This window comes from Suncus etruscus, chromosome X (assembly GCF_024139225.1).
Source record: "Suncus etruscus isolate mSunEtr1 chromosome X, mSunEtr1.pri.cur, whole genome shotgun sequence".
Taxonomy (NCBI): Eukaryota; Metazoa; Chordata; class Mammalia; order Eulipotyphla; family Soricidae; genus Suncus; species Suncus etruscus.
The window spans coordinates 16,683,037-16,697,129 of NC_064868.1; positions in this window are offsets into that span (position 1 = coordinate 16,683,037).

Genomic DNA, 14,093 nt, shown 5'->3' on the forward strand with positions numbered 1-14,093 from the left:
CCTCAAGGGCTAAGAAGAGGGATGTCCGCGGTGTCTGGAGTCTGGGTGGGACCTACCTAGTGATGCATTTGTCTTCAGGTCCAAAGGAAGGTGGATTCCTCAGGCGTGCACTGTTGTGATTCGGAGACAGAGCAAGCACTGTCCTACAAGAACAGGGCACTGGCGAGTGGAAGGAGTGGGAACACCTTCGAATTTAGCTTCTCGCCGCTCATTTCCTTCGGGTACAAAACAGCATGCTCTTTGCCCACCAGTGGCTGCAGGTAACAGCAATTTCAGGCTCCTTAGCACCTGCTTGATCCCCATTTTCCTGGGTCATGGTGGATTTTTCACTTCAGGAAGCAAGTGAAAAAAAGAAAAAAAAAGAAAAAACTAAATTGCCCCGGTCTTTTCCAGCCTTTTCAGATTCGGTCAGTTGGGGGAGCAGCTGCTACTACCTGATTTTGACTTGTTTGAAATGTTTTTGCCCCGCAAGGGAGGTGGGATAAAGGGATGCACCTTGTTGGAAGTTTAAGGCTGAACCCGCTCCTTCCCATTCCCTGTGGAAGCTTAGCCAAGCTGCCTCCCTGCGGGGGTTCCTCTTCCTGGACTGGGTGTGGGAGGGTTTGCTTCCCTGCTTCCTGGAGGAGTCCCCTGGTAGGAATCAGTGTTAGCTCATCCCTACACCCCAGCCCAGCTCTGCCCGCTTCCCTGGAGGAGCACTTTTGCAGAAGTCATTTGGTGTGTGTTTGCCAGTTTGCCTTGAGAGGGGATTAGAATATAGGCGCGTTCATTGTGAGAAAATTCTGGGAGAGGTTCCTGGGGCAAAGTAAACAGAGAAGGAGGCAGTGTAACCTTGGTGTCGGGTGCTGAAGAAATCCAGTTGCTTGGCCTGGAGTAGCTGGGTGGGCTTTCCTCTCGACTACCGTGGGACAAACTGGTAAGGCTCAATTCTTTTCTACTGGGTTTGCCCTGGATTGTTTCTTACTCTGCTCAGCTGCTGATCTCTGGGCTTTTAGCAAAGTGGGGACGAAGGTGGCTTGCTGAGCTTGGTCGGGACATCAAGCATTGTCTCTGCCTGCCCCAGTGGAGGAGGAGAAAGGCGCTGGGGGTTGATTGCACAAAGGGCTGGAGGCAGCGCATCATTTTCTGCACCCGGTTAGCATCACTTTGGAGCAACTAACATGAGAAGAAAAAAAATCCCGGCACCTGCAGAAACCATTCCCGACTGAGGAAGTCACTTATTCTAGAGGGTAATTGCATTTGCAGCGCATTTCAATTTGAGTGGTTTACTGGTAGGGGGTTTGGGGGGGGTCACGGTAGGGGGTGGGAGAAAATCTTTGGGCTTTTCTGGGAAATTCCATGGCTTGGTTTCCCATAAGAAGGGCTTGCCCAATTGTGCTACGTGTCTCACCTGTTTTGTGTTTTGTGACTTCGGCTGCTGAGGAAGAGATAGCCAGTCCCAGACTAAGTTCCGGACCGTGTAAGAAAAAAAAAAGGCTGAGGGGGAGGGAAGAATTTTACATGTTTAGCTAATAACCTTGCTGGGTAGAAGGCAGGGGAGCCTGTCTTAGGTGGCATATATTATTATGGTCCTTTTCACCGTGTTTTGTGCTGTGATTTTGACCTTTGATTAGGGTTCTATATCAATCTCTATTTCTGTATCTCTCTCTATATCCAGTGTAGCGAGACGAAGTAGCTTAGACCTAGATGAATTTTATTTCAAGCATTGTATTTATTTAATTCCAAACAACTTGTCCCTCCAGCAAACTCCCAACTTTGCCTAGAATCCTCTTTCTTCACTTGGTCCATCACACACACAACAGCTCTCTGTCACTTTTATCTTTCTTGAACGTATTACTATTCAGAATTATTTCAGCATTTTTTTCTAAATTATTGGGGGGGTGTTAATTTGGCAAACCCTGCCCGCCCCTCCTTCACCCCCCAGGCCAGGGTTGTGATCTTTGTTGTGTTTGGTTTCCTCTAAGAATGTATAGATACTGCTGATCCAAGTTGTGCATTTTCTTTCTCCTTCTGAAAATCAGTGAAGAGCTGCTCTATGCCAAGATTTCTTTTTTCTTTTCTTATTTGGGGGGGGGTTCACACCCGGCAGCGCTCAGGGGTTACTCCTGGCTCCATGCTCAGAAATCGCTCCTGGCAGGCTCAGGGGACCATATGGGATGCCGGGATTCAAACCAATGACCTTCTTCATGAAAGGCAAATGCCTTGCCTCCAGGCTATCTCTATGGCCCCTAAATTAGGTTTTTTTTTTGTTTTTTTGTTTGTTTTATTTTTTATTTTTTGGTTTTGGGTCACATCCGGCAGCTCAGGGGTTACTCCTGACTCCACGCTCAGAAATCGCTCCTGGCAGGCTCAGGGAACCATATGGGATGCCGGGATTTGAACCACCGTCCTTCTGCATGGAAGGCAGACGCCTTACCTCCAGGCTATCTCTCTGGCCCCTTTATTTATTTATTTATTTATTTATTTAGTTTTTTGGGTCACACCTGGCAGCACTCAGGGGTTACTCCTGGCTCTATCTCTCCGGACACATACCAATTCTTCTTCCTCTTGAAGCTGCCCATTATGAAAACAAGGATCAATTGAAAGGATTGATTGACTACCAACTCATGACCAAGATGGACAGCCAGCACTGCCAATGGAATTAGAGTCATGGTTTTCCATTTTACAGACTGAAGATGAGCTCATGATCAAAATCATCCCCACTTGAAAATGTTTGGCATTTCCTGGATCTCCTTGCATATGGAAATTGCTAATTTTTCAAAATTTTCTCTATATGCATCTCACTCTGAGCACCTGAAAAACCTAGACATGGTTGCTGTTTCAAATGAGCTCATTATTTGCCTAGGGTTCCCTTTACAAAAGAAAAGAAAAGCAAATTCCCTTTTCATTTCAGTTTTCCTGCTTTTCTCAACTGTAAATGCTAATTCAAACCGAGAGCTGGTTTTCTCTTTGCCCCTCAGAACTGCTTACGAAATGGAGGCAGTTCATTTGGGGGTCCTGCTTGTGAGATACCAGTGAATCCATTTACTGGGGACTCTAAGGACACCTAGAAGGTGCTCAAGTTGTGATCGATGTTATTTGCTATTCTCTGTGGCGTGCTCATTCCCCTTTCCAACACTATTTGCCTTCATAGTACTGGCGCCAGAGAGCATCGCCTTTATTGGAATTGATTTTCCTTCCTGATTGGCCTCTTCAAATACTTTTGCTGGTTGTTTTCCACTACCACTCTGTGAGATTTTCATTCATCCGTTAGATATTTATCAGGTGCCTGTGTGTCACTTGTGTGACCCACATTAGCTGTTAGCAATGAAAACTATATTTTGTGCCAAGCTGGACTGGGTGAGGAGGGAAAAGGTACATCTCTGGGCAAAACAGTAGTTTTCATATTCATACGGTTGATTGTGAATGTGGTTTCAGTAACTACAGAACATGTTCATTCTTTTGAATTATTCATACATTAAAATATAGCACTGGCTACTTTGAACTTGGGAGTCAAGTTAATCAATAATCCCCTCACAGAGCACCTGCTATGTATTATTCTCATCACTAAGCATTTAAATAATTCAAACCCAATATTTCTTGTGAATTAATCTGGTCATTGTACATGTTGGGGAAATATGGATCAAAGTGTTTTTCAGCAAGCTTAATCTTTATAAATTACTCTTCCTTTTTTGCCTTAATAGATTCATTTTTTCCCTGTTTCATGGCTTGGGTTAAATGTTTTTGTTCTGTGAAATGATATCACATAATGTGCTTCATTTAGAATAATGCCAGTAAGAAAAGGGTAGCATGGGTTGAAATGAGTTTGCCACATAACTGAATATGATCTCAAGACACAATGTCTGGGCCACCCTGCAAGTATGTTATTGTTTCCTCTGCTCAACACTGATGCTCACTAAAGAGTATGGTGTTCACTTGAGAGATGAGGGTCCGGAGTTGAGAATATAGCTTGACAGTAGGACTCTTGGTTAGCACACCTAGTCCTCAGCAAGTCCCAAACCCCAAAAGATGAGGAAGCTGAGACGCAGAGAGAATTGTTTGATTTTTGAGGCCACATCTGGTGGTGTTCCAGGCTTACTCTGAGCTCTGTGCTCAGGGATCATTCCTGGTGTGCATTGGGGGACCGTATGGGATGCCAGAAATTGAATCTGGATTAACCATATTCAAGGCATGCACCATTTTCCTCTGTATAGTCCCCAGAAAGAAATTTTAAAAATATTTTGATCTCTAAAGTCCTTAGAGAGAGAATTTGTTTTTGTTTTTAATTTTTCCATAATATTCATTGTATCGATGTGCAATGTTACTGCAAACCCATCACCACCTAAATGCCTGACATCCTCCACCACTGTCCCTATCTCACCTGTAGTCCAAATTTCATTCCCACCTTCTCACCCTTCCCCCTACTCCATAGTAATCTGGCTTTTGTCATCCAGAGGTCCAAGGAATTTTAGAATGAAATGTCACATGACTACTTCAGTGGCAAGCCCAGGCATGGTGGTGGCTGCTCCACAGAGCAGGTTCTGTTGAGAACATTTCTCCAATTTTTCTTTCTTACATTTTTTGGTCACACCTGGCCATACTAAGGATTTACTCTTGGCTTCCGCTCAGGAATCGCTCCTGGCAGGCTTGGGAGATGATATGGGATGCTCAGGATTGAACCCCCATGCCATGTCCATCCTAGGTCAGCAGCATGGTAGGCAACTGCCCTACCACTGTACTATCACTCCAGCCCCTCTTTCTTACTTTTAAGCTTTCCTTTGAGGCAGGGGCATCTACAGCCATGCTCAGAAACTACTCCTGGAGGGTTCAGGGGACCATCTGGGCTGACAGGTCAACTGCATTCAGGGCTGGTGCTCTGCCCCCCATACTATCACTCTTGGCTCCACTTGTCTGTATTTTTCTCTTCACTTCCCAGTCTACCTCCTCAGATCTCATATCAATTGATAATTCCCTACGGTTTATCTCAAAGCTTGCAGTGAATCTCTCCAAGCACTTTGAGCCTCTTTCCCGACTTCCTTTATGAATTACTAGACAACATACATAAGTACATTTTGGACAGGAGTCAGGCATGTTTATGTGTAAAACTGCTGTTGAACATCAAGGTGGAACAGCTTATTAGATGGGAATGCAGAATGTAGCCTGTTGCATATATTTTCTTGTTAAAAGAAATAAGAAGTAAAGCTGACTTCTGAACTTACCTGCCCTGGTGTTCACCAAATATTTATTTGTTATTTAGTTATTATTTATATTTATTTATTTGATAAGGGTCCCAGCCTTTCAACGAGCTGGGCTACATTTCTGTCTGTCTCTCATTCTGTATGGGATCTGCACTTATCTGAAGCAACTCCTTAAAAGAAAGGAAACCAGAACATGTCATTACTTTAAAAAGGACTGCTATTTTAGTGCATTCTGGTCTAGTCTTTATTTGACCTTAGTATTATTACCACATATTGTTTTGTTTTGTTTGTTTGTGGGCATACCCAGCAGTGCTCAGGGTTTAACTCTGGCTCTGCATTCAGGAATCACACTGGTAGGGCTCGGGGACTATGTGGGATGCCAGGGATCAAACCTGGGTCAACTGTGAGCAAGACTAGTGTCCTTATCTCTCTAATACCCTCCCGATAATTTTCTTTTTTTTTTCTTTTTTGAAGGGGGTCATACCCAGTGGTGGAGTTCTGGAGTTACTCCTGGCTCTGCACTCAGAAATTATCCCTGCAGGCTCGGTGGACAATATAGGCTGCCAGGAATCTAACCGAATTCCTTTGGGGTTGGCCTCATGCAAGGCAAACACTCTACAGCTGTGCTATCCTCGGTCCTCCCCAGAATTTTCTTTTAAAATTTTTTATCATAAGGCTTATGGCAAACTTATGCAAAGTTACAGAACCTCCCCAAAAGTACTGAGACCCTCTACCACTGTCCCTATGTCCCCTCTAGTTCAATCTTTAGCCTCCCCCTTATCATTACCCTGCTGCTTGGTAATCTGACTTTTGTCATGCAGTGGTCTAGGTAGTTTAAGAATGAAATGTTGTCACATAACTACTGCAATGGTACCTGACCATGCTTCACAGAGCAGGTTCTGTTGAGAACATTTTTTAAAGCCCAGGTTAATTTATTTATTTATTTATTTTATTTATTTATTTATTTTATTTATTGTCACTTAGTTGACACAATTGATCATAATATATTTGTTTCAGAAAGAACAAAGGCAAAGTTATTAAAAGAATAGAAAGAAAAACTAAAGAGATGAAAGAGAAAGAAAAAGTTCAGTAGCAAGTATATTTTTGAAAATTATTGAATCACCGATGAACTCATTAAAGCCCTAGTTGAAGGTTTAGTAAGCTCTTTTTTTTAAAGGATAAGAGTTAAAGAATTACAGTAAAAATGGTGTTAGAGTGGCAGTTGTTGTTTGCATAGGCTCAATAAAATATGGGAGAAATGGAAAGGAAAAGCCTTGGCCGAAATATGAGGAGACCTTACCCCTGAAGTTTTCTGACATAAGACCAGCTCTGGGCTCCAGGCATACTAGGTTGTCCAACCCCTGAGTCATTCTTTGTGTTCTTAAAGATCCTGGATTCTGTGCATATCCTACATTGAAGTCAGGATGATATGATGTGGAGCGTCCTCTAGTTTCACCTCACAATTAGAGGGCAATGCGGAGTGCCCTTTCCTGAAAACAGGTTGTTGTTGCTGTTAAGTCTTCTGAGTGTTAAGGGAACCCTCTTTAGAGTAAGTCGATGCCAGGGCAGCGGTAGAGTCTTCCCAGGTAGAGGATTGCTTCCGGGTGATGTTATAGACAGCCATGGTTGTTTCGTAGATGGTATCCCTGGTTCAGGGGTGAATGGACAATGCCCGTTCTTCTGAGGCCTGAGCCAAGTCATTATGACAGTGTTCAGGGTGTAAGGCCCCACTGCATTAAGAACATTTTTCTGGGGCTGGAGAGATAGCATGGAGGTAAGGCGTTTGCCTTTCATGCAGAAGGTCATTGGTTCGCACCCCAGCATCCCATATGGTCTCCCAAGCCTGCCAGAATTGATTTCTGAGTGTGGAGGCAGGAGTAACCCCTGAGCGCTGCCAGGTGTGCCCCCAAACCAAACCAAACCAAAACAAAAAGAACATTTTTTCTCCTTCCTTCCTTCCTTCCTTCCTTCCTTCCTTCCTTCCTTCCTTCCTTCCTCCCTCCCTCCCTCCCTCCCTCCCTCCTTCCTTCCTCCTTCCTCCTTCCTTCCTTCCTTCCTTCCTTCCTTCCTTCCTTCCTTCCTTCCTTCCTTCCTTCCTTCCTTCCTTCCTTTCTTTTTTTTTTTGTTTTTGGGCCACACCCGGCGATGCTCAGGGGTTACTCCTGGCTGTCTGCTCAGAAATAGCTCCTGGCAGGCACGGGGGACTATATGGGACACCGGGATTTGAACCAACCACCTTTGGTCCTGGATCGGCTGCTTGCAAGGCAAACGCCGCTGTGCTATCTCTCCGGGCTTCTTTCTTTCTTTCTTTCTTTCTTTCTTTCTTTCTTTCTTTCTTTCTTTCTTTCTTTCTTTCTTTCTTTCTTTCTTTCTTTCTTTCTTTCTTTCTTTCTTTCTTTCTTTCTTTCTTTCTTTCTTTCTTTCTTTCTTTCTTTCTTCTTTCTTTCTTTCTTTCTTTCTTCTTTCTTTCTTTCTTTCTTCTTTCTTTTTTCTTTCTTTTTCTTTCTTTTTCTTTCTTCTTTCTTTTCCTTCCTTTCTTTCTTTTTTCTTCTTTCTTTTCCTTTTTTCCTTTCTTTTTTCTTTCCTTTCTTTTTTCCTCCTTCCTTCCTTCCTTCCTTCCTTCCTTCCTTCCTTCCTTCCTTCCTCTCTTTCCTTTTTTCTTTATTTCCTTTCTTTCTTTCTTTCTTTTCTGGGGGAGAGGCTCAAATCTAGCAGTACTAGGGGCATACTTCTGGCTTTGTGCTCAGGGAGCACTCCTGACAGGTTCAGGAAACCATCCTAATGTATTATATCTCCTACCCCTGACTTCAGCACATTTAAGTCAGCACTATCTATGTGTTGGTTGGTATACTAGTTTCCTATTACTGCTTGAATAATTTGCCACAAATTTGGTATCTTAAAATAGCACAAATTAATTTTCTTTTAATTCTGGATGTCTGACATCCAAAATGGTTCTAAAATCAAGACATCAGCTGACGCATTCCTTCTGAAAGTTTTAGGGGATTTAGTCTGTTTCTTGGTTTCCCAAGTTTTAGAGCACACTGTTATTCCTTGGCTAATGGCCCCACACCACTCTGACCTTCCTCTGCTGTCAAGTCATATTGTTTACTGTGACACCCGTGATTACACACTCATGAGCCTGATACAACTCAAGAGAAGATCCGAGTCTTCCCATAATTTGTGACAAAGTCTAGAGCGAAGGGGATAGGAAAATTTCCAGAGGTTTTACATGGACTACATTGGCAGGACAGTTAAGAGGAAGAAGTTTGCAACATAGATAATTTACATGGATGATAGGGAGGTAGAGAGGAAAGTTAACCTGGAAGATGTGTGTGCTCTGGTGCCAAATATAAAAGCACATCTTCTTGCTTGCAGCTCAGAACCCTTTTGTAAAAGTTGTGGTGATCAGTACAGTAAGACTTCGTACTTTTTGAGTACTTTCTTTTGCTCCAAGCACTTTACTTTCTGTCTTCAGATCACTGATCTCAGATGCGTATATTTCAGGTGAAAATTCATTATCTCATTTTTCTGGTGAAAAGTCTATGAGTCAAAGAGAGGATATATGTTTGCCCATGGAAAAGCAGTTTTTTTTAATTTTTTAATAAGGGAAACCTTTATTTGAGTGTGTAACTATTGTAGCTCTTGCCTTATTTTCTTCTGTTTATGGAAAAGCAGTTTTTAATGAATGAGAAGGGATTTGAAGCCAAATAGTCTCAGCCCAGAACCCAAGATTTTTGACTCTTCCCTTCTGTGTGGTGTTTGTTGTTGTGTGTTGTTATGGGTTCACACACCTTAGTTGCAGTGCTTACTAGGAATTGTGAACTTGATCACAGCAGTTGCCGAGGATGGGTGCACTAGAAATCAAATCTTTATTTGCAATATTGGGGATTGAACCCCAGACCTCAACATGCGAGGTCTACCAATGAACCACATCTCTGGATTGAGATCAGACATTTTTTGTTCTGGTACTGGAGTTGGAAAACTAGCAGTGATTATCGTGTGCACTCAACATGTGGGCAGTGCCAGGGTTCAAGCCCTTGATCCCATGCCCTTAAGCAAGCACTGTGCCACTGAGTTATCTCTATGTCTTACTTTCACAGTTTTAATTCTCTTGGGGTGTGGAAGGAGGAATTTGGCTATATCTGGCAGTATCAGGGACTATTACTGGTTCTATACTAAGGAGTGATCTCTGGAAGTTCAAGGTAGGGGAATATGTGGTGCTGGGGAACAAACTGGAATTAGCTTGACAAGTGTCTTGCATGGTGTATTATCTCTAGTTTTAATTCTCACACTCTACTGCCTCAATTTATATAATTTATAATTTGGGACGATTATCTTGTTGGAGAGCAATCTCTGCTTTTTGGAGGGTGAACTCTGAATTTTTCTAAGGCCATTTGTAATGGACTTCTGGCCACTGAGAGGGAGCATGTGCTTCATGACAAACATTATATAGGGCAGCACTGAACTATGATAAAGGCCACATTAAGAAAAAGTCTCTGGACTGGAGAGATAGCACAGCGGTAAAACATTTACCTTGCACACAGCTGATTCAGGATGGTGGTTCTAATCCTTGCATCCCTGTGCCTGCTAGGAGCGATTTCTAAGCCCAGAGCCAGGAGTAACCCCTGAGCGCCACCGGGTGTGACCCAAAAACCAAAAAAAAAGTCTCATTTCTCTGTTCTTCAAGAATTTATAACCATATAGACAAAATCATATTGAAATCATAAATATTTATGATCAAAATTAAAATGATTCCAAGACCTTATGAGTAAGTCTGGAGTGAGGATCTAGTTTATTTTTAACCAGAGCCCTTGTCTTGGGGCCACATTCAGAATTGCTCAAGGGTTACTACTGGTTCTACATTTAGGTATCATTCCTGACAGTGTCAGGGGATCAAATGGGATGCCATGGATAGAACCCAGGTCAGCCATATTCAAGGACTGTGCTCTTCCCACTGTATTGTCTCTCTAGCATCTTCCAAAAATTTAGATCCCCAAATTATTTAGACATGTTTAATCCATTCTTCTGGACATTCTACGGTATGTTGGGCATACATTTGATTTCATTGGTTCTTTGTGAAGCTTAGGAAACTTCCTTCCACCTTGTAAATGGAGGCAGTAGAATCTCGAGGAACATTTTTATCCAAGGCACAGTAGAGATAAAACTCCAGCCTTCTGCCTGTCAGTCTGGAAGACTTGCTCATAATCCCCACCACCTACACCCTCAAATGAGTGCTCCAAGTTTCTGAAGCAAAGTCACCAGGAGTTCTCACGTGGAACAACAAGCTAAGAAGGCTTGGCTGTAGATATTCAAGAGCAAAGGGAATCGATACTTCTGTTTATTAATCTGCAGCTTGCTTTAATGAAAGAGGGTTTCAAAGTGCATTTGTTGACAGGATAACACTCAGTATTTATATAAGTTGCTTCAAAGTGAGAATTCCAAAACAAAGCCAAACCCATAGTCAATCACTAAAATATTTGCATTCAAGGTGACATCTGTCAGGCATATGCTCTGCTTACATACATGTTGGCACATTTGTCATGAACTTCCAAATGCTCAAATCCCATGTGACTTCTTTCTCATTCTTTTAGTTTGTTTTTGGGCCACACCTGGCAGTACACAGGGGTTAGTTACTCCTGATTCTGCACTCAGAAATTACTGCTGGGGATTATATGTGATGTGGAGGAAACACCCTCCCCACTGTGATATTACTCTGCCCTCCCATGTGACTTCTCTTAAAACTTAAAGGGGCCAGAGCGGTGGCACAAGCATTAGGATGTTTGCTTTGCACGCGCTAACCTAGGACGGACTGTGGTCTGACCCTCTGACGTCCCATATAGTCCCCCAAGCGAGGAGTGATTTCTGAGCACATAGCCAGGAATAATCCCTGAGTGTCACCGGGTATGGCCCAAAAACCAAAAACCAAAAAAAAAAAAAAAAAAAAACTCAAGGCAGAACATGGTTTCAATGCTTAGAGTAGGTGACAATTAGTATTTTGTTGTTGTTTTGGGGAAACACACAGCAGCACTCAGGGGTTCCACCTGGCTCTGCACTCAGAGATCATTCCTGGCAGGCTTGGGGAACCATACAGAATGCCAAGAATTGAACCCCGTTGGCCACATGCAAGGCAAATGCCCTACCCCACTGTGCTATTGCTCCAGCCCCAATGATTATTTTTGATAGTAAAAAGTACATAATTGCTGATAGGTTCCTTTGGGAATTGGAAAATAACATTTAAAACAGCACTCCATATGGTCCCCCAAGCCTGCCAGGAGTGATCTCTGAGTGCAAAGCTCCTAATCACTACAGGTTTGCCCACCCCACCCCCCCAATAATCTTACCAGGGATATATTATCTATAGAAAGTAACAGGGCTTGAAGGTCATGTGACTCAGTATCACATGGAACAGGAAAAGTTCAGATGGTTTTCATCCAGCATCAGGGAAGCAAATATCTCATAGACTCTTTAAGATTACGAATCAAAGGAGCTAAAATTACAATGGAAACCAGAATAAACACAGACTAATAAATCAACAGACCAGTCAGATCCACAGTGAGTCGAAGAGCTGGAACATATGCCTTATATGTGGGGAGCCTGACAGGTCCCTGGCACCACATGGTTCTCCCAAGCACAACACAAGGACCCCCCCATCACTAGTGTGGCTCAACCCCCTAGTTATTTGTGTGGTTTTTTTTTGTTTTTGTTTTTTTGTTTTTTGTTTTGTTTTTTTTTTTTTTTTGGTTTTTGGGCCACACCCAGCAGTGCTCAGGGGTTACTCCTGGCTGTCTGCTCAGAAATAGCTCCTGGCAGGCACGGGGGACCATATGGGACACCAGGATTCGAACCAACCACCTTAGGTCCTGGATCGGCTGCTTGCAAGGCAAACACCGCTGTGCTATCTCTCTGGGCCCGTTTGTGTGTTTGTTTTTGTTGGGCCACACCCAGTGGTACTCTGGACTTAACCCTGCCTCTGTGCTTCGGGATCAATCCTGGTGGGTCTTGGGAGCCCATATGAAATGCTGTGGATTGAAACCTGGCTGGCCACATGCAAGGCAATTCACCATCCCTGCTGAGTTTCTCTCCCACCAATATTACATTCAATGAATTTCCATGACAAAGTTTACATATCCTTAGATCACAGCCATACTGTATCATTTGTCCCTGTAATTCTCTAACACAGGGATATATGAAGACTTTATTTTCACTAATTCAAAGTCAAGCAAATATCAGTTTAAATTCCAGATACATGTGATATGTCAAGTACATAGAAGTTGGAAGTTGGGCATGAGTGGTGGTGCAAGCAGTAGGGTGTCTGCCTTGCACGCCCTAACCTAGGAGAGACCGCAATTCGATCCCCCGGCATCCCATATGGTCCACAAAGCCAGGAATGATTTCTGAGCACATAACCAGGAGTAACTCCTGAGTGTTACAGGGTGTGGCCCAAAAACCAAAAGAAAAAGAGAAAAAAGTTGTAAGTCAATGGAGATGCATGCTTGCATATTGAATACTATCTCTCTCCTCTTTCCTCATAGAGGCAAGAACAAGTGTTCTAAAACATTTTGTAAATGAAAGGAAGGAAATTGTCCATCTTTATTAAGCAGAAAGCTTTCCTTCATTAGTAATGCACTGTCTGAATCTAAGAAAAGTGTGGGAAATTGGCATATAATTGGGACATAATGGGCCTTTAAACCTTATATTTTTGTAACAAGTGTCCTAAATTAAACTAGCAATTATATGCAAATAGACTTGGTTAGCTAAATGTGGCCAGAAAAGGTAAAGAAAGGTATGAGTATGTATTAGAGCACTATGGCTCTCCTGTATGCCTTTAAAATGACTCCGGAGGGGCCAAAGAGATAGCAAGGAGGTAAGGCATTTGCCTTGCATGCAGAAGGACAGTGGTTCGAATCCTGGCATCCCATATGGTCCCCTGAGCATGCCAGGAGCAGAGTGTAGAGCCAGGAGTAACCCCTGAGCACTGCCAGTTGTGACCCAAAAACCAAAAAAAAAAAAAAAATCATTCCAGAAAGCAGTATGGTAGAGAAAAAAATGACAACTGTTGCAACTCTACCTAAAACTTCGTTTGCAATTCTCTATATTAATTGAGTTTTGGTAAAGATGTGTCACAGAATGATGCCACCTTTGTTGCAAAGATGTTTCTGTCCCAAGATACCATGAATTCTGGAATCCCACTGTTTTTCTCTAAAACCATGAAATTACTCCCTTGCCTCAGAACCGAACTAACCAAGTTCTGATTTATAAATTCGGTGATTTCAGTATCATTAAAGAAACTCTATTTTAGGGGATTAAGTTTCTATAAATATTCTGGGTTTGCTGCTTTGAATTCCGCCTGAATGCTGGCTGTAGAATAGTTATGTTAAATCCATCGCGTCTTTCTTCGTTATTCTCCATGGATGAGTTCCATGTCTTTGGGTGATAGAACACAAAGCTCACGAGATGCTGTGTATCAGCAGTGAAACAATTAGTCTTTGAGAAGCTTTGGGGAAATTACTCAAGCAGCAAATTAATCGTTGTGATTCTGTCCCACTCCCCACTTGCAGAACTGCTAAGTCTGTGAAAGCACTCCCCACCCAGCCCAACTCCCAGTGCTCTTAGGAAAGGTGTAAAATTTCAGAAACCTCTGGTAAATCATTATGAATTCTTTTTCTGTGAAATACAACTGGTATTTTTTTTGCCAGACATGTATTTCCATAATTAAACATCCTAAAATACAAATCCCATTATTATTTGTTATGTCTAGTCAGTAATTAGACTTCAGCTGGTAGGGCAATTTCAGAACAGAGTTTACCAATTTACATACTAATCCAGCAGAGTCTGGTGGGACCTGATTAGCATAGATTCAGTCAACATCTTAATTAGCCCTAATCCCAGCATGCACTCTGAGGTGCCTTACCCCCC